This window comes from Triticum urartu, chromosome 4A, assembly GCF_056163025.1.
Source record: "Triticum urartu cultivar PI428250 chromosome 4A, HENAU_Tu73, whole genome shotgun sequence".
Lineage (NCBI taxonomy): Eukaryota > Viridiplantae > Streptophyta > Magnoliopsida > Poales > Poaceae > Triticum > Triticum urartu.
In genome coordinates this window covers 505,016,027-505,043,316 of record NC_141876.1, presented here as the reverse complement: position 1 = coordinate 505,043,316, position 27,290 = coordinate 505,016,027, and the positions used below count along the sequence as shown (strand labels likewise).

The window sequence follows — 27,290 nt, the reverse complement described above, 5'->3', positions numbered from 1 at the left end:
ACGGTTTCCTGACCATGGACATTGGATGTCGTTGATAACGGGATCACATCATTAGGAGAATGATGTGATGGACAAGACCCAATCCTAAGCCTAGCACAAAGATCGTGTAGTTCGTATGCTAAAGCTTTTCTAAATGTCAAGTATCATTTCCTTAGACCATGAGATTGTGCAACTCCCGGATACCGTAGGAATGCTTTGGGTGTGCCAAACGTCATAGCGTAACTGGGTGGCTATAAAGGTGCACTACGGGTATCTCCGAAAGTGTCTGTTGGGTTGGCATGAATTGAGACTGGGATTTGTCACTCCGTGTGACGGAGAGGTATCTCTGGGCCCACTCGGTAGGACATCATCATAATGTGCACAATGTGACCAAGGAGTGGATCACGGGATGATGTGTTACGGAACGAGTAAAGAGACTTGCCGGTAACGAGATTGAACAAGGTATCGGATACCAACGATCGAATCTCGGGCAAGTATAATACCGCTGGACAAAGGGAATTGAATACGGGATTGATTGAATCCTTGACATCGTGGTTCATCCGATGAGATCATCGTGGAACATGTGGGAGCCAACATGGGTATCCAGATCCCGCTGTTGGTTATTGACTGGAGAGTCGTCTCGGTCATGTCTGCATGTCTCCCGAACCCGTAGGGTCTACACACTTAAGGTTCGGTGATGCTAGGGTTGTAGAGATATTAGTATGCGGTAACCCGAAAGTTGCTCGGAGTCCCGGATGAGATCCCGGACGTCACGAGGAGTTCCGGAATGGTCCAGAGGTAAATATTTATATATAGGAAGTCCTATTTTGGCCACCGGAAAATGTTCGGGATTTTTTGGTATTGTACCGGGAAGGTTCTAGAAGGTTCCGGAGTGGGGCCCACCTGCATGGGGGGACCCACATGAACGTGGGTAGTGGGGGCAAGGCCCCACACCCCTGGTCAAGGCGCACCAAGATCCCCCCTTAGAAGGAATAAGATCATATCCCGAAGGGGTAAGATCAAGATCCCTAAAAATGGGGGATAACAATCGGTGGGGAAGGGAAATGATGGGATTTCTTTCCCCCACCTTTGCTAACGCCCCAATGGACTTGGAGGGCAAGAAACCAGCCCCCTCCACCCCTATATATAGTGGGGAGGCGCATGGGAGCCGCACCCTAGCCCCTGGCGCCTCCCTCTCCCCTCGTAACAACTCTCCCTCTCGCTGAGCTTGGCGAAGCCCTGCCGAGATCTCCGCTGCTTCCACCACCACGCCGTCGTGCTGCTGGATCTCCATCAACCTCTCCTTCCCCCTTGCTGGATCAAGAAGGAGGAGACGTCTTCCCCAACCGTACATGTGTTGAACGCGGAGGTGCCATCCGTTCGGTGCTCGGTCATCGGTGATTTGGATCACGACGAGTACGACTCAATCAACCCCGTTCTCTTGAACGCTTCCGCTCGCGATCTACAAGGGTATGTAGATGCACTCCTCTCTCTCGTTGCTAGATGACTCCATAGATTGATCTTGGTGATACGTAGAAAATTTTAAAATTCTGCTACATTGCCCAACAGTGGCATCATGAGCTAGGTCTATGCGTAGTTTCTATGCACGAGTAGAACACAAAGTAGTTGTGGGCGTCGATTTTGTCAATTTACTTGCCGTTACTAGTCTTATCTTGATTCGGCGGCATCGTGGGATGAAGCGTCCCGGACCGACCTTACACGTACACTTACGTGAGACAGGTTCCACCGACTGACATGCACTAGTTGCATAAGGTGGCTAGCGGGTGTTTGTCTCTCCCACTTTAGTCGGATCGGATTCGATGAAAAGGGTCCTTATGAAGGGTAAATAGAAATTGGCATATTACGTTGTGGTTTTTGCGTAGGTAAGAAACGTTCTTGCTAAGAAACCTATAGCAGCCACGTAAAAAATTGCAACAACAATTAGAGGACGTCTAACTTGTTTTTGCAGCATATGCCATGTGATGTGATATGGCCAAAAGGATGTGATGAATGATATATGTGATGTATGAGATTGATCATGTTCTTGTAATAGGAATCACGACTTGCATGTCGATGAGTATGACAACCGGCAGGAGCCATAGGAGTTGTCTTAATTTATTTATGACCTGCGTGTCAACATAAACGTCATGTATTTACTTTACTTTATTGCTAAACCGTTAGCCATAGTAGTAGAAGTAATAGATGACGAGACAACTTCATGAAGACACGATGATGGAGATCATGGTGTCATGCCGGTGACGATGATGATCATGGCGCCCCGAAGATGGAGATCAAAAGGAGCAAAATGATATTGGGCATATCATGTCACTATTTGATTGCATGTGATGTTTATCATGTTTTACATCTTATTTGCTTAGAACGACAGTAGCTAAAATAATATGATCCCTCGCAATAATTTCAAGAAAAGTGTTCCCCCTAACTGTGCACCGTTGCGAAGGTTCGTTGTTTCGAAGCACCACGTGATGATCGGGTGTGATAGATTCTAACGTTCGAATACAACGGGTGTAAGCCAGATTTACACACGCAATACACTTAGGTTGACTTGACGAGCCTAGCATGTACAGACATGGCCTCGGAACGCGGAAGACCGAAAGGTCGAACATGAGTCGTATAGAAGATACGATCAACATGAAGATGTTCACCGATGATGACTAGTCCGTCTCATGTGATGATCAGACACGGCCTAGTTGACTCGGATCATGTATCACTTAGATGACTAGAGGGATGTCTATCTAAGTGGGAGTTCATTAAATAATCAGATGAACTTAATTATCATGAATATATTCAAAAGGACTTTGCAAATTATGTCGTAGCTTTCGCTTTAGTTCTACTATTTTAGATATGTTCCTAGAGAAAATTTAGTTGAAAGTTGATAGTAGCAATTATGCGGACTGGGTCCGTAAACAGAGGATTGTCCTCATTGCTGCGCAGAAGGATCATGTCCTTAATGCACCGCTCAGTGAGCTGAACCTCGAACGTCGGTTGTGGATGGCGCGAACATCTGACATACACGTTTTGATGACTACATGATAGTTCAGTGCGTAATGCTAAATTGTTTAGAATTGAGGCACCAAAGACGTTTTTGAAACATCGCAGAACATATGAGATGTTCCAAGGACTGAAATTGGGATTTCAGGCTAGTGCCCACGTCAAGAGGTATGAGACCTTTGACAAGTTTCTTAAGCCTGCACACTAAGGAGAAAAGCTCAATCGTTGAGCATGTGCTCAGATTGTATGAGTACTACAATCGCTTGAATCGAGTGGGAGTTGATCTTCCAGATGAGATAGTGATGGTTCTCCAAAGTCACTACCACCAAGCTACTAGAGCTTCGTGATGAACTATAACATATCAAGGATAGATATGATGATCCTTGAGCTATTCGCGACACCGCGAAAGTAGAAATCAAATAGGAGCATCAATTGTTGATGGCTAGTAAAACCACTAGTTTCAAGAAGGGCAAGGGCAAGAAAGGGATACTTCATGAAATGACAAATCAGTTGCTGCTCTAGTGAAGAAACCCAAAGTTGAACCCAAGCCCGAGACTAAGTGCTTCTGTAATAAGGGGAACGGTCACTGAAGCAGAACCACCCTAGATACTTGGTAGATGAGAAGGCTGGCAAGGTTGAAAGAAGTATGTATTGGACATACATTATATTAAATGTGTACTTTACTAGTACTCCTAGTAGCAGCAGGGTATTAGATACCGGTTCGGTTGCTAAGTGTTGGTAACTCGAAATGAAAGGCTACGGAATAAACGGAGACTAGTCAAAGGTGAGACGATGATACGTGTTGGAAGTGTTTCCAAGGTTGATGTGATCAAGCATCGCACACTCCGTTTACCATCGGGATTGGTGTTATTTGGTGTTTACATTGAGCATAGACATGATTGGATTATGTTTATCGCAATACAGTTATTCATTTAAGGAGAATAATGGTTACTCTATTTATTTGAATAATACCTTCAATGGTCTTGCACCTAAAATGAATGGTTTATCGAATCCCGATCGTAGTGATACACATGTTCATGCCAAAAGATATAAGATAGTAATGATAGTACCACATACTTGTGGCACTGTAATTTTAGTCACAATGGTATAAAACGCATGAAGAAGCTCCATGTTGATGGATCTTTGGACTCTCTTGATTTTGAATCACTTGAGACATGCAAATCATACCACATCAGCAAGATGACTGAAAGGCCTCGTTTTCAGTAAGATGGAACAAGAAAGCAACTTGTTGGAAGTAATACATCTTGATGTGTGTAGTCCAATGAGTGCTGAGGCATGTAGTGGATATCGTTATATTCTTACTTCACAGATGATTTGAGTAGATGCTAAGTATATTTACTTGATGAATCACAAGCCTGAATTATTGAAAGGTTCAAGTAATTTCAGGGTGAAGTTGAAGATCGTCATGACAAGAGGATAAAATATCTATGATATGATCATAGAGATGAATATCTGAATTACGAGTTTGGCACAGAATTAAGACATTGTGGAAATTGTTTCACAACTAATACAGCCTGGAACACCATAGTGTGATGGTGTGTCCGAACATCATAACTGCACCCTATTGGATATGTTGCATACCATGATGTCTCTTATCGAATTACCACGATAGTTTATGGGTTAGGCATTAGAGACAACCACATTCACTTTAAATAGGGCACCATGTAATTCTGATGAGATGACACCATATGAACTATGGTTTAGAGAAACCTAAGCTGTCATTTCTTAAAAGTTTGGGGCTGCAATGCTTATGTGAAAAAGTTTCAGGCTGATAAGCTCGAACCCAAAGCGGATAAATGCATCTTCATAGAGTACCCAAAACAGTTGGGTATACCTCCTGTCTCAGATCCGAAAGCAATAGGGATTGTTTCTAGAATCGGGTCCTTTCTCGAGGAAAAGTTTCTCTCGAAAGAATTGAGTGGGAGGATGGTGGAGACTTGATGAGGTTATTGAACTGTCACTTCAACCAGTGTATAGCAGGGCACATGGAGTTGTTCCTGTGGCACCTACGCCAATTGAAGTGGAAGCTTATGATAGTGATCATGAAACTTCGGATCAAGTCACTACCAAACCTCGTAGGATGACAAGGATGCGTACTACTTTAGAGTGGTACGTAATCCTGTCTTGGAAGTCATGTTGCTAGACAACAACTAACCGACGAGCTATGGAGAAGCGATGGTGGGCCCGGATTCCGAAAATTGGCTCGAGGCCATAAAATCCGAGAGGGGATCCATGTATGAAAACAAAGTGTAGACTTTGGAAGAACTGCTTGATGGTCATAAGGCTGTTGGATACATATGGATTTTAAAAGAAAGACGGACAATGGTGGTAAGTATCACCATTAAGAAAGCTCGACTTGTCATTAAGATGTTTTCCGACAAGTTCAAGGAGTTGACTACGATGAGACTTTCTCACTCGTAGCGATGCTAAGAGTCTGTTGGAATTATGTTAGTAGTTACTGCATTGTTTATGAAATCTTGCAGATACGATGTCAAATATTGTTTCCTTGACGATTTTCTTGAGGAAAGGTTGTATGTGATACAACGAGAAGGTTTTGTCAGTCCTGAAAAATGCTAACAAGTATGCAAAGCTCCAGTAATCCTTCTAAGGACTGGAGTAAGCATCCCAGAGTTGGAATGTACGCTTTGATGAGATGATCAAAGCTTTTGGGTTTATACAAAGTTTATGAGAAACTTGTATTTCCAAAGAAGTGAGTGGGAGCTCTATAGAATTTTTGATGAGTATATGTTGTTGACATATTGTTGATCAGAAATGATGTAGAATTTCTGGAAAGCATATAGGGTTATTTGAAAAGTGTTTTTCAACGGAAAACCTGGATTAAGCTACTTGAACATTGAGCATCAAGATCTATAAGGATAGATCAAAATGCTTAATGGTACTTTCAAATGAGCACATACCTTGACATGATCTTGAAGGTGTTCAAGATGGATCAGTCAAAGAAGGAGTTCTTGCCTGAGTTGTAAGGTATGAAGTTATGAAGTTAAAGCTCGACCACGGCAGGAGAAAGAGGAAGGACGAAGGTCGTCCCCTATGCTTTTGTCATAGGCTCTATACAGTATGCCATGCCGAGTACCGCACCTGATGTGTGCCTTGCCACATGTCTGGCAAGAGGGTACAAAGGTGATCTAGGAGTAGATCACCAGATAGCGGTCAAAATTATCCTTAGAGGAATAAGGATATGTTTCTCGGTTATGGAGGTGATAAAGAGTTCGACGTAAAGAGTTACATCGATGCAAGCTTAACACCTATCCGGATAGCTCTGAGTAGAGATACCGGATACGTATAATGGAGCAACAATTTAGAATAGCTCCAAGTAGAACATTTATTTGAAATGGCTCCAAATATAGCGTAGAGATTTGCGAAGTACATACGGATCTAAATGTTGCAGACCCATTGACTAAAACCTCTCTCACAAGCATAACATGATCAAACCTAGAACTCATTGAGTGTTAATCACATAGTGATGTGAACTACATTACTAACTCTAGTAAACTCTTTGGATGTTGGTCACATGGCGATGTGACCTGTGAGTGTTAATCACATGGCGATGTGAACTAGATTATTGACTCTAGTGCAAGTGGGAGACTGTTGGAAATATGCCCTAGAGGCAATAATAAATTGGTTATTATTATATTTCCTTGTTCATGATAATCATTTATTATCCATGCTAGAATTGTATTGATAGGAAACTCAGATACATGTGTGGATACATAGACAACACCATGTCCCTAGTAAGCCTCTAGTTAACTAGCTCGTTGATCAATAGATGGTTACGATTTCCTGACCATGGACATTGGATGTCGTTGATAACGGGATCACATCATTAGGAGAATGATGTGATGGACAAGACCCAATCCTAAGCCTAGCACAAAGATCGTGTAGTTCGTATGCTAAAGCTTTTCTAAATGTCAAGTATCATTTCCTTAGACCATGAGATTGTGCAACTCCCAGATACCGTAGGAATGCTTTTGGTGTGTCAAACGTCACAACGTAACTGGGTGGCTATAAAGGTGCACTACGGGTATCTCCGAAAGTGTCTGTTGGGTTGGCACGAATCGAGACTGGGATTTGTCACTCCGTGTGACGGAGAGGTATCTCTGGGCCCACTCGGTAGGACATCATCATAATGTGCACAATGTGACCAAGGAGTTGATCATGGGATGATGTGTTACGGAACGAGTAAAGAGACTTGCCGGTAACGAGATTGAACAAGGTATCGGATACCAATGATCGAATCTCGGGCAAGTATAATACCGCTGGACAAAGGGAATTGAATACGGGATTGATTGAATCCTTGACATCGTGGTTCATCCGATGAGATCATCATGGAACATGTGGGAGCCAACATGGGTATCCAGATCCCGCTGTTGGTTATTGACCGGAGAGTCATCTCGGTCATGTCTGCATGTCTCCCGAACCCGTAGGGTCTACACACTTAAGGTTCGGTGACGCTAGGGTTGTAGAGATATCAGTATGCGGTAACCCAAAAGTTGTTCGGAGTCCCGGATGAGATCCCGGATGTCACGAGGAGTTCCGGAATGGTCCAGAGGTAAAGATTTATATATAGGAAGTCCTATTTTGGCCACCGGAAAATGTTCGAGATTTTTCGGTATTGTATCGGGAAGGTTCTAGAAGGTTCCGGAGTGGGGCCCACCTGCATGGGGGACCCACATGAACGTGGGTAGTGGGGGCAAGGCCCCACACCCCTGGTCAAGGCGCACCAAGATCCCCCCTTAGAAGGAATAAGATCATATCCCGAAGGGATAAGATCAAGATCCCTAAAAAGGGGGGATAACAATCGGTGGGGAAGGGAAATGATGGGATTTCTTTCACCCACCTTTGCTAACGCCCCAGTGGACTTGGAGGGAAAGAAACCAGCCCCCTCCACCCCTATATATAGTGGGGATGCGCATGGGAGCCGCACCCTAGCCCCTGGCGCCTCCCTCTCCCCTCGTAACACCTCTCCCTCTCGCTGAGCTTGGCGAAGCCCTGCCGAGATCCCCGCTGCTTCCACCACCACGCCGTCGCGCTGCTGGATCTCCATCAACCTCTCCTTCCCCCTTGCTGGATCAAGAAGGAGGAGACGTCTTCCCCAACCGCACGTGTGTTGAACGGGAAGGTGCCACCCGTTCGGTGCTCGGTCATCGGTGATTTGGATCACGACGAGTACGACTCAATCAACCCCGTTCTCTTGAACGCTTCCGCTCGCTATCTACAAGGGTATGTAGATGCACTCCTCTCTCTCGTTGCTAGATGACTCCATAGATTGATCTTGGTGATGCGTAGAAAATTTTAAAATTCTGCTACATTCCCCAACAGTAATAAGTGTGTGATTGCTACTCTGTTATAAATCCTCCAAGTATTGTGTGGTGTCCGCATTACTGATCCAGGGATGACACCTGAGCACAGAGATCAGAATGTTTGAGGTCTGGTCGCTACAAAGATGGTATCAGAGCACACGCTGACTGTAGGACACGACCACTAAGCTAAAGACCTAGATCACTATTCACTCTCTTCTCTTCTGACCTCTCATCTTTTCTACTCTTTAGGATGGCGGATGCAAGGAACAAGTTCACGCAACCGGATGAAGATACACCCTTTGGACGTCACCTGAAGGAAGTCACTAGATACCTGAACATAGGAGTACCAAGCTTCACCGGAACCTACAACACCACTTTACCGGAAGAAGAGCGCTGGATGATTCAAGTTCAAGTTCCAGGAAGGACGTTCATGCCAGTCACTGAGCCCATAGAGTTTTCTTTTGATGCACCAACCTGGAGTCTAGGAAAGAGCATGATAGTTCACATTGCCATGGGATGCATTGGAGAAGTCTACCGCAATGATCTCAACGATACTATCTATCAGATTTGTGGGCGCCGAGATGAGCACTGGGAGATGATCAGCACCAGAAAGGATAGATCAATTGTAGCTTTTATCCAGGAATTAAACCAGCACATTCGACGTCAGGAGAACCAGATGTGCGCCGACATGATAAACCTGAAGAAGGCAAGGACAAGAATCAAGGAACTGGAGGAAGAACTCAAGGCTACACATGAAGATTATGAAGAAGAAATTGAAGTATTAGTGGATAACAATGCCGACCTAACAATGAAGATCGGGATATTTATGGGAGGCCCTACACCAGTAGATGAAGACGAAGAACCCAAGGAGATTCTCCTGGAAGACTACATCATCATCGACGACACCGACTCGGATCCAGATGATAGCGATGATGACTATGTTGATGAAGCCGGAGCAGATATCATGGAGTCTGCAACCGAAGAATATTTCTAGTAGACCACCTCATCAGTAGTAGTAGTCCACCATGTAAATACAGTAGTCCGAGCACTTTTGTGATAGTTAGATCGATTGTATGCCCTTGTTTGATTGAATGAAGTAAATTGTTTGCTTTTGCCTCATGTGCATATGGGTAGTGTTTTCTCTTTAGACCCCCTCTATTCTTAAATCTCATCTTTTCTAAACCCTCAGATGCCTCCGAGACGTGACCCTGGATTTACCTTCCCACCGGACCTCACCCAGTTGATCCAGCAGCAGAACACATTGATGCAGTTGCTAGTCCAGAATCAGAATCAGGGGAAAAACAACAACCCACCACCACCACCACCAACTGTTGATCACTTAGCCCATTTTCTTAGGCTGAATCCACCGATGTTTTCTAGTAGCACCGAGCCGATAGTAGCAGATGATTGGCTCCGCAAGACCGCTAGAGAATTGACCACAGCAGGATGCACAGATGCGTAGAAGGTGAAGTTTGCCGCACATCAGCTTGAAGGACCCGCAGCTTCATGGTGGGAAAATTTCACAACCACTTTCCCTGTTGACACTGTCACATGGGATCAGTTTCAGCAGGCTTTTCGAACTGCCCATGTTTCAGCAGGAGCTATGGCCTTGAAGAAGCGAGAGTTTCGCAACTTGCGCCAAGGAGGACGGACAGTTGGCCAGTATGTGGAGGACTTTAGTAAATTAGCACGTTATGCCCCAGATGACGTTGCTACGGATGCAGCTAAGCAGGAGAAGTTTCTGGAAGGACTGAATGATGAGTTGAGCATGCAGCTGATGGTAGCAACCTTCAACAACTACCAGGAGTTGGTAGATCGTGCTCTTATGATTGAAGGGAAGCAGCAACAAATTGAAAATCGCAAGAGGAAGTATGCACAAGGAAAGTACAATTCAGGAGCTCAGCAGAAGCCGCGATTTACCCCTAGATCGGGAGGACATTTTCAGCATACTCATGGAGGAGGTACCTCGCACAATCACAATGGCACCAAGAATGGTAATGGTAATGGAGGAAGCAACGGCCAGAACCGTACCAACCCATCAACCCCAGCCAAGAAAGACCTGAGCCAAGTCACTTGCTTTACGTGTCAGAAGACCGGACATTATGCCAATGAATGTCCTGAAGGCCAGAATGGCAATGGAAGCTCTGGGAAGAAGCCGAACCCTTTCAACAGGGGACAGGTGAACCACGTTAATGTGGAGGAGGTTGAAGAGCAGCCGGATGCAGTAATCGGTAAGTTTTTGATTAAGTCATTTACTGCACTCGTTCTTTTTGATACTGGTGCATCGCATTCATACATATCAAGGGGATTTGTGGATAAGTATAACTTTCCCACTAAGGTTCTTAGAACACCTATGCTAGTAAGCTCACTAGGAGCGGAGTATATGGCCAGTCAAGGATGTTTCCAAGTGCCATTAAGTATAGGAAGGCATATTTTCCCAACGGATTTAATTATTCTGGAATCCCAAGGTTTGGATGTAATTCTCGGTATGGATTGGCTGTCGATGTATCTAGGAAACATCGATTGCGCCAGTAAGACAATTTTGCTTACGACGCCAGAAGGAAGAAGGATCAAGTATGTATCCCGGCATGCGCCAAATAGGACACAAGTAAATTCCTTATCAGGAGTTGTGCAGGAGGAAGTACCAGTGGTAAGGGATTTCCCTGACGTATTTCCCGAAGAGTTGCCAGGCATGCCACCGGATAGAGATATTGAGTTTTTGATTGAGCTATTGCCAGGCATAGGGCCAATATCAAAGAGACCATACAGGATGCCCGCAAAGGATTTGGTGGAGATTAAGAAGCAGATTAAGGAGTTACTGGATAAAGGTTACATTCGCCCAAGTTTTCCGCCTTGGGGATCACCAATACTTCTAGTGGAGAAGAAGGATGGATCGTTAAGGATGGTTGTCGATTATCGTGGGTTGAATGAAGTAACGATCAAGAACAAGTACCCAATACCAATGATCAATGATCTGTTTGATCGATTGCATGGAGCTAAAGTGTTTTCCAAGATCGATTTGCGATCAGGATACCACCAGTTGAAGATTCGAGAACAGGATATACCTAAGACAGCTTTTACCACCAGGTATGGGCTGTACGAGTATACCGTTATGTCATTTGGTCTTACTAACGCACCTGCCTATTTTATGAACATGATGAACAAATTGTTTATGGAGTTCTTGGATAAGTTCATCGTGGTATTCATTGATGATATTCTGGTTTACTCGAAGAATGAAGAGGAGCATAAGGAACATTTGCGTTTGGTTCTTGGAAAGCTCAGGGAACACCAACTATATGCCAAGTTTAGCAAATGTGAGTTTTGGTTGAAGGAAGTAGGATTCCTCGGACACGTTATATCCGGAGAAGGAATAGCAGTTGATCCCACTAAAGTTGATACCGTGACCAAGTGGGAGGCACCAACAATAGTTGGAGAGATCCGGAGTTTCCTTGGACTCGCAGGATACTACCGGAGATTTATTGAGAATTTCTCCAAAATTGCAAAACCTATGACGGAGTTGTTAAAGAAGGATACCAAGTTCATATGGACTGAGGAGTGTGAGGCTAGTTTCCAGGAGTTGAAGAAACGCTTGGTTACTTCATCAGTGTTGATTTTGCCAGACCAGACCAAGGATTATGAGGTGTATTGTGACGCTTCACGACGAGGACTTGGAGCAGTGCTTATGCAGGAAGGGAGAGTTGTTTCATATGCCTCACGACAACTGAAACCCCACAAATTGAATTATGCCACACACGATTTGGAGTTAGCAGCCGTAGTGCATGCATTGAAAACATGGAGACATTTCCTCATTGGAAATCATTGCGAGGTGTACACGGATCACAAGAGTTTGAAATACATTTTCATGCAGAAGGAGTTAAACCTCAGACAAAGGAGATGGTTGGAGCTCATCAAGGATTATGATATGAGATTGCATTACCATCCCGGAAAGGCTAATGTAGTAGCTGATGCATTGAGCCGTAAGAGCCATGTCAATACACTAATGACGGGAGAAATACCAAAGGTGTTAGGCGAGGATCTTCGTGAGCTATGTTTGGAAATAGTTCCGAGAGGCTATGTAGCAGCATTGGAGATTCAGTCAACTTTGATGGATAGCATCAGAGAAGCTCAGAAGACTGACAAGGAGATTGCCTCTATAAAGGAGAAAATGAGCGAAGGAAAGGCTAAAGGATTTCGTGAGGATGAGCACGACACCCTATGGTTTGAAGACCGTGTTTATGTGCCCAATGACCCGGAGATCAGGAAGTTGATTCTGCAAGAGGCATATGATTCACCATATTCGATTCACCCAGGAAATACCAAGATGTATTTGGATTTGAAGGATACTTTCTGGTGGACCGGAATGAAGAAAGATATTGCGGAGTATGTAGCGGTTTGTGATGTATGTCAGAGAGTAAAGGCAGAGCATCAGAAGCCAGCAGGATTGCTACAACCATTGCCGATACCCGAATGGAAGGGATAAGTTAGGCATGGATTTCATCACGGGATTATCCAGGACTCGTTCAGGCTATGACTCGATATGGGTTATAGTTGATCGGTTGACGAAAGTAGCTCATTTCATCCCGGTAAAGACCACTTACACCAGTGCTAAGTTGGCAAAGATATACATGACCAGGATTGTATGCTTACATGGAGTTCCGAGGAGTATAGTATCGGATAGAGGAACCCAGTTTACCTCAAAGTTCTGGAATCAGTTGCACAAAACTTTGGGTACCAGGCTAGAGTTCAGCACAGCTTTTCATCGATAGACAGATGGACAGATCGAGAGAGTCAATCAGATTTTGGAGGACATGCTGAGAGCTTGTGTGCTAGATTATGGATCTAGTTGGGACGGCAATTTGCCATATGCAGAGTTCTCTTACAACAACAACTATCAATCCAGTTTAAAGATGGCCCCTTTCGAAGCCTTGTACGAAAGGAGGTGCAGGACACCGTTGTCGTGGGATGAAGTTGGAGACCGCCAGTTGTTTGTACCTGATTTGATTAAAGAGTCTGAACAGAAGGTGAAATTGATTCGCGATAGGCTCAAGGTAGCTCAATCCAGGTAGAAGAGTTATGCAGATTCAAAACGCAAGGAGACAGTTTACGAAGTCGAAGACAGAGTTTATCTTCGAGTATCCCCACTCCGGGGAATAAAGCGCTTTGGTGTTAAGGGAAAGTTAGCGCCACGATTTGTAGGACCATACCGAGTATTGGAACGTATGGGAGAAGTGGCCTACAAGTTGGAATTGCCCGAAGGATTGTCAGGAGTTCATGATGTGTTCCACGTTTCTCAGCTGAAGAAGTGCCACGCGGAGATGGCTGACATACCCTTGAGAGACACAGTGCCATTGGAAGCAATTCAGTTGGATAACAATTTGACCTATGAGGAGAAACCAGTTAAGATTCTCGAGTTTGCCAGCCGAGTCACCCGCAGCAAGGTTATAAAGTTTTGTAAGGTTCAGTGGAGCCACCACACGGAGGATGAAGCCACCTGGGAGCGAGAGGAAGATTTGCTCAAGGACCACCCTCACCTATTTTCTAGCCAACCCGAATCTCGAGGGCGAGATTCATCTTAAGGGGGTAGGTTTGTAACATCCCAAATTTTCAATTTGGAATGTTATACATTAGATCATCATTGCATATCATAATTTATTTGCTTTTGGTTTTGATCCTAGAAATTCTACGCAACTCAAGGACCCATGGAGAGAGTTGGGGATTTCGTTATTTTCATATTTGAGTTTTCTCAAATTTTGAGAATAGGATCATTTGATTTTAATTATTTTATCATCAATTATTTCTATTACAAAAATATGAGAGAGGGAATAAAATGACTTTCCCAAAATAAAGAAATATTGAGGATTTAATAATAAAATCAAATAAGTTTTTGTTTAGGAGTTTTTCGATATTTTATTTGAATTTAGGAAAAATGTGCGTTTTTCAAAATTGCATTTAGGCCCCAAATAAATGTTCACCTTCTGCGGCTTGATTTTAGAAGCCGGGGAAAATTTATTTATGGATTTTTGGAGTCCGTTTAGTATTTCTTTTATTTATTTTTCTGCGTAGAATAATTAAAAAAAACGCAACCGACCTACGGGCCCTGTCCAACCCGGACACTTGGCCCGTCCAGGCTTTATAAGCCGGGGAGCCCAGCCCGGGAACTCCCAAACCCTAGCGCCCCGCCCCGCCGCCCTAGCACCGCCGCCGCCGTCTTCGCCGCCGACGCCGGCGATCGCCACGCCGCCGCCCCGCGCCACCGCCGACCGCCGCGCCGCCGCCGACCACCGCCGCCGCCGGACCCGTCGCCAGAGTTGCCGGGTAGTTTTTTTTAGACGCCGGTTTTTCCCGAAAAACCGTTCGGTTTTTCCGACGGTTTTGTTCGTTTTTTTAGTTTCGGTTTTTTTAAATAGATCGGTTTTTCCGATTTATTTCAATAGCAAGCGTTCGTTCGTTCGCTCGTTCTAGCGAACGTTCGTTGTTTTTCTTTTCTCGGATTAAATCCGCGATTTTTCTGATCGCGATTCCTTACCCGATTTTCGTTTTAGTATAACTTTTCGCTCGTTTATCGGAATTAGGCGATTCAAGCGCCTGGAGTTTCGTCTCGAAACCCTCTATCCGTTTAACCAACTTAAACAAGTTTTTGCCACTGTAAAAATTGCCCTAGATCCAGAATAGTAAACGAAGTCTGTTTCTTTTGCCGTTTGACTTTCGTTGCTTCGTTTGATTTGATTCTTTTTGCAAACCGGAGTTCTTAAGTTGAACCTTCTGGTTAGATCTCTTATTTGAGTTTTACCTGTGCATTAGATGAATACTTATTGTATGCTTGTTTGTTTGTCCGCGATAGAATACCCGGAGTGCGCCGCCTGTTACTTCGAATCTCTAGGTTTCGCGGATCATCAGCAAGGCAAGTAACACTTTGATCATACCTCCTACTACCCAGTTTTATTGCATTAGATCAATCCTCAAACATTGCATGATTAGGATCTAATTAAATTGTGGGATGGGAAGTAGTTGAGGTAGTACCTATTACCTGTTGTATTATCAAACCTTTGGGAGTTACTTCTACGTTTGCCTATTATGCCATGCTATGCTAGTAGACGTGGATTGGGTGAGTGATATCCATGACAGATGTGAGTTTGTTAATTAATGGTTTATCTAAGGTGACAACTTAAATACACATCTGGGTGGATTGAGGTACCTGGGTATTCCAGGATTGCCTATTTTTCTTTATGGACTGCCACCCAGGCCCAAAGGGATCATGAGATTTTTCATACTAGAAACTTTCGTGTGCAGCCACAAGCTATTATGGGCTCTAGCATAGTTGATTTAGTTGTGCGAACTCTTACAGGGTAGACTAGCAGATGTAGGGGAAAGTAGGTGTAACGGTCTATCCATCGTAAGGTGCTAGCGCTTCTGAAAGACTATGTCTCGGTCACCCGTTTCTCAAACACCGTGTAGTGCGAGAAACCAAACGGAGGCGATCGAGTCTTGTGGGGAAAAGTGCGGAAACCTTTGCAGAGTGTATAAACTAATCATGATTAGCCGTGTCCCCGGTTATGGACATCTTGAGTATCTAGTACTTGGATTATCATGTGAATCTCAACATGTTACTCTAAAATTTAATTTTGATGGGTTTTGTTTAATGATGATGCCTAATTGGGATTGAGAATGCTGTCAACCATTCTCAATGTTTAACAACTACCATGATAGTTAAATAAAATTTATTCCTTTGTAGTAGGGAAAAATCAGCTTTACGCAAAACAGTAACCATAGAGCTTTCCACTAGCCAAATATGCATATAGAATAGCCTGTTCCATTCCATTACTCTCTATGTGTTACTTTGCCAGCATATTCCATGTGCTGAACCGTTTCGGGCTGCAACGTTAATGTTGCAGACTTTTCAGATGATGATTAAGGAGTTTTAGGTCGTGGTTCTATACTCAGTGATGCCGTTCGAGTTGATGGACTCACTTATCTTCCAAGCCTTCCGCTGTTATCGTTATTAGATGGCCTTAAGCCATATTTATTGTAATAAGTTCTCTATTGAGACACTCGATGTAATAAGTGTGTGATTGCTACTCTGTTATGAATCCTCCAAGTACTGTGTGGTGTCAGCATTACTGATCCAGGGATGACACCTGAGCACAGAGGTTAGACTGTTTGAGGTCTGGTCGCTACACTGGTGGTCTTATTGACCATCAACACTTGATGCTCCTTCTTGATTTCTACCTCCACAGCCTTTAGCATTGAGAAGAGCTCGGGAATAGTCTTATTCATCCCTTGCATATTATAGAATTATTGGAGACTTCATATCTCTCAATCCAGGCATTTGCTTGAAATATTAACTTCAACTCCTGGAAAATCTCATATGCTCCATGATGTTCAAAACGTCATTGAAGTCCCGGTTCTAAGCCGTAAAGCATGGCACACTGAACTATCGAGTAGTCATCAACTTTACTCTGCCAAATGTTCTTAACGTTGTCAGCAACATCTGCAGCAGGCCTGGCACCCAGCGGTGCTTCCAGGACGTAATTCTTCTGTGCAGCAATGAGGATAATCCTCAAGTTACGGACCCAGTCAGTGTAATTGCTACCATCATCTTTCAACTTTTCTTTCTCAAGGAACGCATTAAAATTCAACGGAACAACAGCACAGGCCATCTATCTAAAACAACATAGATAAGCAAAAATACTATCAGGTACCAGGTTCATGATAAATTTAAGTTCAATTAATCATATTACTTAAGAACTCCCACTTAGATAGACATCCCTCTAATCATCTAAGTGATCACGTGATCCATATCAACCAAACCATAACCGATCATCATGTGAAATGGAGTAGTTTTCAATGGTGAACATCACTATGTTGATCATATCTACTATATGATTCATGCTCGACCTTTCGGTCTCAGTGTTCCGAGGCCATATCTGCATATGCTAGGCTCGTCAAGTTTAACCTGAGTATTCTGCGTGTGCAAAACTGGCTTGCACCCGTTGTAGATGAACGTAGAGCTTATCACACCCGATCATCACGTGGTGTCTCGGCACGACGAATTTTGGCAACGGTGCATACTCAGGGAGAACACTTTTATCTTGAAATTTAGTGAGAGATCATCTTATAGTGCTACCATCAAACAAAGCAGAATAAGATGCATAAAGGATAAACATCACATGCAATCAATATAAGTGATATGATATGGCCATCATCATCGTGTGCTTGTGATCTCCATCTCTGAAGCACCGTCATGACCACCATCGTCACCGGCGCGACACCTTGATCTCCATTGTAGCATCGTTGTCGTCTCGCCAACTATTGCTTCTATGACTATCGCTACCGCTTAGTGATAAAGTAAAGCAACTACAGGGCGATTGCATTCCATACAATAAAGCGACAACCATATGGCTCCTGCCAGTTGCCGATAACTCTGTTACAAAACATGATCATCTCATACAATAAATATAGCATCATGTCTTGACCATATCACATCACAACATGCCCTGCAAAAACAAGTTAGACGTCCTCTACTTTGTTGTTGCAAGTTTTACGTGGCTGCTACGGGCTAAGAAAGAACCGTTCTTACCTACGCATCAAAACCACAACGATAGTTCGTTAAGTTGGTGCTGTTTTAACCTTCTCAAGGACCGGGCGTAGCCATACTCGGTTCAACTAAAGTTGGAGAAACTGACACCCGCCAGCCACTTGTGTGCAAAGCACGTCAGTAGAACCAGTCTCGTGTAAGCATACGCGTAATGTCGGTCCGGGCCGCTTCATCCAACAATACTGCCGAACCAAAGTATGACATGCTGGTAAGCAGTATGACTTGTATCGCCCACAACTCACTTGTGTTCTACTCATGCATATAACATCAACGCATAAAACCAGGCTCTGATACCATTGTTGGGGAACGTAGTAATTTCAAAAAAATTCCTACGCACACGTAGGATCATGGTGATGCATAGCAATAGAGGGGAGAGTGTCGTCCACGTACCCTCATAGACCGTTAAGCGGAAGCGTTATGACAACACGGTTGATGTAGTCGTACGTCTTCATGATCGACCGATCCTTAGTACCGAACGTATGGCACCTCCGCGTTCAGCACACGTTCAGCTCGGTGACGTCCCATGAACTCACGATCCAGTAGAGCTCGGGGAAGAGTTTCGTCAGCATGACGACGTGGTGACGATGTTGGTGAAGCTACCGCAGTAGGGATTCGCCTAAACACCGCTACAGTATGACCGAGGTGGATTATGGTGGAGGGGGGCACCGCACACGGCTGGAAAGATCTCTACGATCAACTTGTGTGTGTAGAGGTGCCCCCTGCCCCCGTATATAAAGGAGCAAGGGGGGAGAGGAGGCCGGCCAAGAGGAGGCGTGCCAGGAGGAGTTCTCCTCCCACCAGGAGTAGGACTCCCTCCTTTCCTAGTAGGAGTAGGAGAAGGGGGAAGGAGGAGGGAGAGAGGAAGGAAAGGGGGGCGCCACCCCCCTCCTTGTCCAATTCGGACTAGAGGGAGAGGGGGAGCGCGGCTTGCCCTGGCCGCCCCTCCTCATCTCCACTAAGGCCCATCTTGGCCCATTAAACCCTCGGGGGGTTCCGGTAACCCCTGGTACTCCGGTAAAATCCTGATTTCACCCGGAACACTTCCGATATCCAAATATAGGCTTCCAATATATAAATCTTTATGTCTCGACCATTTCGAGACTCCTCGTCATGTCCATGGTCACATCCGGGACTCCGAACTACCTTCGGTACATCAAAACATATAAACTCATAAAACCGATCGTCACAGAACTTTAAGCGTGCGGACCCTACGGGTTCGAGAACTATGTAGACATGACCGAGACACGTCTCCGGTCAATAACCAATAGCGGAACCTGGATGCTCATATTGGTTCCTACATATCCTACGAAGATCTTTATCGGTCAAACCGCACAACACTATACATTGTTCTCTTTGTCATCGGTATGTTACTTGCCCGAGATTTGATCGTCGGTATCCCAATAACTAGTTCAATCTCGTTACCGGCGAATCTCTTTACTCATTCCGTAATACATCATCCCATAACTAACTCATTAGTTATCATGCTTGCAAGGCTTATAGTGATGTGTATTACCGAGAGGGCCCAAAGATACCTCTCCGACAATCGGAGTGACAAATCCTAATCTTGATCTATGCCAACTCAACAAGTACCATCGGAGACACCTGTAGAGCACCTTTATAATCACCCAGTTACGTTGTGACATTTGGTAGCACACAAAGTGTTCCTCTGGTATTCGGGAGTTGCATAATCTCATAGTCATAAGAACATGTATAAGTCATGAAGAAAGCAATAGAAGTAAACAAACGATCAAGTGCTAAGCTAACGGAATGGGTCAAGTCAATCACATCATTCTCCTAATGATGTGATCTCGTTGATCAAATAACAACTCATGTTTATGGTTAGGAAACTTAACCATCTTTGATCAATGAGCTAGTCAAGTAGAGGCATACTAGTGACACTATGTTTGTCTATGTATTCACACATGTATTATGTTTCCGGTTAATACAATTCTAGCATGAATAATAAACATTTATCATAAAATAAGGAAATAAATAATAACTTTATTATTGCCTCTAGGGCATATTTCCTTCACCAAGTACATGAAGGATATTGTTACTAATAAAAGAAAGATACCGGAAGCTGAAATTTCAACCATGCTTGCTAATTACACTTTTAAAGGTGGAATACCAAAGAAACTAGGAGATCCAGGATTACCAACTATACCATGCTCCATTAAGAGAAACTATGTTAAAACTGCTTTATGTGATCTCGAAGCCGGTGTTAGTGTTATGCCTCTCTCTTTATATCGTAGACTTGAATTGAATAAGTTGACACCTACTGAAGTATCTTTGCAAATGGCTGATAAATCAACTACTATACCTGTCGGTATTTGTGAGGATGTGCCCGTTGTGGTTGCAAACGTTACTATTTTAACGGACTTTGTTATTCTTGATATCCCCGAGGACGATAGTATGTCTATTATTCTTGGTAGACCCTTTCTGAATATTGCAGGGTCTGTTATTGATTGCAATAAAGGCAATTCACTTTTCATGTTAATGGTAATGAGCATACGGTACACTTTCTGAGGAAACAACCTCAAGTCCATAGTATCAATTCTATTTGAAAATTTTCAACGATTATTATTGGAGGTTTTTTATTTCCTCTTCCTACTATCAAGAAGAAATTTGATATCCTTATTGTTGGGGATGTGCATATCCCCGTTGAGGTAACTTATTCGAAAATTCTCCGGTTTCATGCGATTCAGAATGATTTTGTTAACAAGACTTGATCAACCTTGTTAGTGGATTCCTTTTGATGAGCATGAGATGGATGAAGTTAGAAAGCACAACTTTCTATACCCTCTTTTTACTTTCTATTATTTAGATTTAATAAAGCAAATATAGTATTTTCTGTCTGTTTTCTGAATTATCCTTGCAATAAAAATACCCCGAGGACCCTCCTCAGTACACTGGAGGGGACCACTTTGATCCATGGGCATAGACCAACTTAGGCCAAAAGCCTAAGCTTGGGGGAGTATGTATTTCTCACCGACATTACATTCATGTTCACACACTCATGCCAGTTGTCGGTGCTCATACTTTTTCATTGTACTATCCATGCTAGTTTATTTTCTATTTTAAGCTTTCTTCTTGTGTGTTTGAAAAACCTTAAGAAAAACAAAAAAAATAGTTGTAGCTTTTAGCTAGTTTACTTTCCATGCCTGCAGTAGTAATAATTAAAAGAAAACCCAAAAAGATTCCTTGTTCTTCTTTTGTTTGTTGGGAGCTTTCCCGTGTAAATAGTTTTATTTCTTTTCTTTGGGGGTCGAGAGGAGAAGACTATAATGAAAATGTTGAGTGGCTCTCATTTGAATTATTGTTGATCTAACAAAGAGCCCATATTACCTTGTCTTCTCCCTTTAATTGAATGCTTGCAGATTCCAGCTTAGTCCAATGCACGCACACTATTATTATCCACACCGTTCGGCTGTGCAAGTGAAAGGCAATAATGACGATATATGATGAACTAATTGAGATGAGAGAAGCTGATATGAACTCGATCTCTCTTATTTTGGTAAATATGATTAGTTCATCGTTCCTGATTCGGCTTATTATGAATGAAATGTGTTTGGAATGACAATTAGATATTATAGTTGCTCATGCCATGCTTAAGTAGCCAGGAGTTTATAATGGTTTACCTTGCGTGCCAACATGCTATTAAAATGGCTGTGATGTGGTATGGTAGGGTGGTATCCTCCTTTGAACGATTTGAGTGGCTTGACTTGGCACATGTTCACGCATGTTGTTGAAACAAAATCAACATAGCCTCCATGATATTTATGTTCATGGTGAATTATATCCTACTCATGATTGCATTCAGTGGTTGATTAATTTTAATGCATGTTCATGACTATTGTTGCTCTCTAGCTGGTCGCTTCCCAGTCTCTTTCTAGCCTTCACTTGTACTAAGCGGGAATACTTCTTGTGCATCCAACTCCATAAACCCCAAAAGTTATTCCATATGAGTCCACCATACCTTCCTATATGCGGTATCTGTTGGGGAACGTAGCAGAAATTCAAAATTTTCCTACGTGTCACCAAGATCTATCTATGGAGAGACCAGCAACGAGGGGAAGGAGAGTGCATATACATACCCTTGTAGATCGCTAAGCGGAAGCGTTCAAGTGAACGGGGTTGATGGAGTCGTACTCGTCGTGATTCAAATCACCGATGACCAAGTGCCAAACGCACGGCACCTCCGCGTTCAACACACGTGCAGCCCGGTGACGTCTCCCACGCCTTGATCCAGCAAGGAGAGAGGGAGAGGTTGAGGAAGAATCCATCCAGCAGCAGCACAATGGCGTGGTGGTGATGGAGGAGCGTGGCAATCCTGCAGGGCTTCGCCAAGCACCATAGAAGAGGAGGGAGAGAGAGATGCAGGGCTGCACCAACGAGAGATCGAATCGCGTCTTATGGGCAGCCCTATGCCTCATATATATAGGGAAGGGGAGGGGCTGCGCCCCCTCTAGGGTTCCCACCCCTAGGGGGGGCGGCAGCCCTAGATGGGGAGCAAGGGGGCGGCCAAGAGGGGATGGGAGAGGGAGGCGCACCAATATGGGCCCTAAGGCCCATATCCCATTAGGGTTTGCCCCCTCTCCATCTCTTAGGCGCATGGGCCTTAGTGGGGCTGGTGCCCTTGGCCCATGTAGGCCAAGGAACACTCCCTACAGCCCATGTGGCCCCCCGGGGCTGGTGGCCCCACTTGGTGGACCCCCGGGACCCTCTCGGTGGTCCCGGTACGTTACCGATAAACCCCGAAACTCTTCCGGTGACCAAAACAGGACTTCCCATATATAAATCTTTACCTCCGGACCATTCCGGAACTCCTCGTGACGTCCGGGATCTCATCCGGGACTCCGAACAACATTCGGTAACCACATACAAGCTTCCTTTATAACCCTAGTGTCATCAAACCTTAAGTGTGTAGACCCTACGGGTTCGGGAGACATGCAGACATGACCGAGACGTTCTCCGGTCAATAACCAACAGCGGGATCTGGATACCCATGTTGGCTCCCACATGTTCCACGATGATCTCATCGGATGAACCACGATGTCAAGGACTTAATCAATCCCCTATGCAATTCCCTTTGTCTAGCGGTATTGTACTTGCCCGAGATTCGATCGTCGGTATACCGATACCTTGTTCAATCTCGTTACCGGCAAGTCTCTTTACTCGTTCCGTAACACATCATCCCGTGATCAACTCCTTGATCACATTGTGCACATTATGATGATGTCCTACCGAGTGGGCCCAGAGATACCTCTCCGTCACACGGAGTGACAAATCCCAGTCTCGATTCGTGCCATCCCAACAGACACTTTCGGAGATACCCGTAGTGCACCTTTATAGTCACCCAGTTACGTTGTGACGTTTGGTACACCCAAAGCACTCCTATGGTATCCGGGAGTTGCACAATCTCATGGTCTAAGGAAATGATACTTGACATTAGAAAAGCTTTAGCATACGAACTACACGATCTTGTGCTATGCTTAGGATTGGGTCTTGTCCATCTCATCATTCTCCTAATGATGTGATCCCATTATCAACGACATCCAATGTCCATGGTCAGGAAACCGTAACCATCTATTGATCAACGAGCTAGTCAACTAGAGGCTCACTAGGGACATGGTGTTGTCTATGTATCCACACATGTATCTGAGTTTCCTATCAATACAATTATAGCATGGATAATAAACGATTATCATGAACAAGGAAATATAATAATAATCAATTTATTATTGCCTCTAGGGCATATTTCCAACAGTATCTACCTGCCGTTCCAAGTAAATTTGTATGTGCCAAACTCTAAACCTTCAAATGAAATTCTTTTCCGTATGCTCGAATAGCTCATGTATCAACTAGGGCTGTCTATATCTTCCATGCTAGGCGGGTTATTCTCAAGAGGAGTGGACTCCGCTCGTCATTCATGAGAAAATGGCTGGTAACCGGGATGCCCAGTCCCATGCTCAAATCAAATCAAAATAATTACAAACAAAACTCCCCCAGGATTGTTGTTAGTTGGAGGCACCCATTGTTTTGGACAAGCCATGGATTGATGTTTGTTGGTGGTAGGGGGAGTATAAACTTTACCATTCTGTTTGGGAGCTGCCTATAATGTGTGTAGCATGGAAGATATCGAGATCTCTCAGTTATTATGTTGACAATGAAAGTATACCACTCAAAATATTATTCATCTCTATTTCAAAGTCAAGCTCTGGCACCTCTACAAATCCCCGCTTCCCTCTGCGAAGGGCATATCTCTTTACTTTTATGCTGAGTCATCATCCTCTTATTAAAAAGCACATGTTGGACAATACTACTGTCATTTGCATGTATTATTATTAGTTTACATTGAGTATGACTGTGACTGGATCTCTTTTACCATGAATTACAATTTCCAGTCAGCCCTTGATCTTCAGAGGTGCTCTGCATTTATGTTTTGCGGTCTCAGAAAGGGCTAGCGAGATACCATCTTGTTATATCATATTATGATTGTTTTGAGAAAGTTATGTCATCCGAGATTTACTATTATTGCTCGCTAGTTGATTATGTCATTGATATGAGTAAACATGAGACCTAAATGTTATTGTGAATATGGTTAGTTCATAATCTTTGCTGAAAACTTGAATGCCGGCTTTGCATATTTACAACAACAAGAGCAAACAGAGTTTGTAAAAGTTTTTCTTTATCACTTTCAGTTTATTAACTGAATTGCTTGAGGACAAGCAAAGGTTTAAGCTTGGGGGAGTTGATACGTCTCCATCGTATCTACTTTTCCAAACACTTTTGCCCTTGTTTTGGACTCTAACTTGCATGATTTGAATAGAACTAACCCGGACTGACGCTGTTTTCAGCAGAATTGCCATGGTGTTATTTTTGTGCAAAAATAAAAGTTCTCGGAATGACCTGAAAATCAACAGAGAATATTTTTGGAATATATAACAATACTAGAGAAAGAATCAAGGCCAGGGGCCCACACCCTGTCCATGAGGGTGGGGGCGCGCCCCCTGCCTCGTGGCCCCCCTGGTGCTCCACCGACCTCAACTCCAACTCTATATATTCGCGTTCGGGGAGAAAAAAAACCAGAGAGAAGGATTCATCGCATTTTATGATACGGAGCCGCCGCCAAGCCCTAATCTCTCTCGGGAGGGCTGATCTGGAGTCCGTTCGGGGCTCTGGAGAGGGGAGTCCGTCGCCATCGTCATCATCAACCTTCCTCCATCACCAATTTCATGATGCTCATCGCCGTGCTTGAGTAATTCCATTGTAGGCTTGCTGGACGGTGATGGGTTAGATGAGATTTATCATGTAATCGAGTTAGTTTTGTTAGGGTTTGATCCCTAGTATCCACTATTTTCTGAGATTGATGTTGCTATGACTTTGCTATGCTTAATGCTTGTCACTAGGGCTCGAGTGCCATGATTTCAGATCTGAACCTATTATGTTTTCATGAATATATGTGAGTTCTTGATCCTATTTTGCAAGTCTATAGTTACCTATTATGTGTTACTATCCGTTAACCCCGAAGTGACTATAATCGGGATACTTACTGGTGATGACCGTAGTTTGAGGAGTTCATTTATTCACTAAGTGTTAATGCTTTGGTCCGGTACTCTATTAAAAGGAGGCCTTCATATCCCTTAGTTTCCAATAGGACCCCACTGCCATGGGAGGGTAGGATAAAAGATGTCATGCATGTTCTTTTCCATAAGCACGTTATGACTATATTCGGAATACATGCCTGCATTACAATGATGAACTGGAGCTAGTTCTGTGTCACCCTATGTTATAACTGTTGCATGAGGAATCACATCCGACATAATTATCCATCACTGATCCATTGCCTACAAGCTTTTCACATATTGATCTTTGCTTAGTTACGTTTCCGCTGCTACTGTTACTTTTGCTACCGTTACCGCTATTATCATATTACTTTGCTACTAAATACTTTGCTGCAGATATGAAGTCTTTCAGGTGCGGTTGAATTGACAACTCAACTGTTAATACTTGAGAATATTCTTTGGCTCCCATTGTGTCAAATCAATAAATTTGGGTTGAATACTCTACCCTCAAAAACTATTGCGATCCCCTATACTTGTGGGTTATCAAAATCTTGAAGTCTTGATGGAGAAGAGTCAATATACTTCAGCAGCTCATGTATGATGTCAATAGCTGCATGGATTATTTTCATTCCATCCTAAACCAAGATATTAAAAATGTGCGCACAACACCTGACATGCAAATGTTGACCTTCAAGGAGCAGCTCATGTTTGTGATATTTTATTAACTCCTCACATGCATTAGTATTATGCTGGCATTATCTAGTGTCAAAGTGAATAATTTTCCCCTTATGCCCCATTCTATTAAGCAACGAACTATTTCTTCTTCTATCACATAGCCTGTGTGGGGATACTTCACTTCTGCGAAACTTATGGTCTTCTTGTAGTTGAATTCTGCATTGATATAATGGGGGGTGATTGACATGTAGCCCAAGTCCTGTGATGATGTCCACATGTCAAATGTTAAGCAAATGCGAGAACCAAGTTTTGTAGCTCTACTTCGATATCTTTCTTCATTCCCTTATACATCTTCACTGCATCATCATGAATTGTGTGACTACCCTTGATTTGAAATGTTGGTTGCATTCAGTCAATCCATGGCTGAAGGTGGGGATCTTCAAACTTAAGAAAGGGCAGCATGGACGCAATACTTGACCATGAGTTCATGACAAAAAATTTCATCAAACACAAACATACCTTTGGATGGTTTTCTTTTCATGGTCAATAAAAACCTCTTCTTGCAAGCCTCCTGAATTGATCGGCAAGCCTCTGCAATATGGGTCCTCAAACTGCTAGTCCCAAACTTGGTGTGAAGTTGCGCTCCATAGTATTTGCACACACCTTGAGATCACCATCTACGAGAACCAGATCTACTTCATAATGCTCCCATACCTTGGACCTTCTAGCATGTGGTACTTGACTCGTATTCTCATCCATGGAATCAGCACTCTCCGAACCCTCTGATGTAGACATGCCTCAAATTAGTAGTGAGTAATTACTACAGTGACTGATCGATCGGTCGAGTGGTCTGGGTTGGTGTGTTTTCCCGTCCTTGGTGCGTGGCCTGTGAATGCAGATGCAAGGTGCAAGCAAGTTAATACTAGTACTAGCAACAGTAAAAGTTAATGCATGTAAAATAAAATAAACGACAAAATCACTGGGAATAAATCTTTTGGATTTCAAATCTCAAAATAGACCAACCAACATCAAGTTTCGATAATCTACATGGCAAAAAATTGACTTAAAATTTTCAGTCCCAAACTCTGAACATGCAAAATATTTTTTCTTAGTTGATAAGGTCCA

The 27,290-nt window shown here is 43.5% G+C and overlaps 1 pseudogene; it reads right to left on the bottom strand.

The window, feature by feature from the left end:
• The window catches only part of LOC147976329 (zinc finger BED domain-containing protein RICESLEEPER 2-like), a 55,734-nt pseudogene extending 28,774 nt beyond the window's left edge, over positions 1-26,960 (bottom strand).
• Positions 26,961-27,290: the final 330 nt, after the last annotated feature.